This window comes from Mesitornis unicolor, unplaced genomic scaffold (assembly GCF_000695765.1).
Source record: "Mesitornis unicolor isolate BGI_N332 unplaced genomic scaffold, ASM69576v1 scaffold4325, whole genome shotgun sequence".
Lineage (NCBI taxonomy): Eukaryota > Metazoa > Chordata > Aves > Mesitornithiformes > Mesitornithidae > Mesitornis > Mesitornis unicolor.
The window spans coordinates 43,781-43,987 of NW_010183445.1; positions in this window are offsets into that span (position 1 = coordinate 43,781).

Consider the following 207-nt stretch of genomic DNA (forward strand, 5'->3'; position numbering starts at 1 on the left):
CGCAGGCGCCGCCATGCGTCATCCCGCTGCGCCGGGAAGCGGGCGGCGCCTGCTGATTACGTAAGCCTTGGCCCCTTTAATGCTCGGCTGAGGCGGCGGCAGCGCTGAGGTGGCAGCGGGAGAGGTTTTGTGTGTGCGATTATGGCGGGGAGCTATGGGGCTGACTCCAGCGCAGAGGCAGGCGGGTGAAGCGGTGCTGTTGGTCCG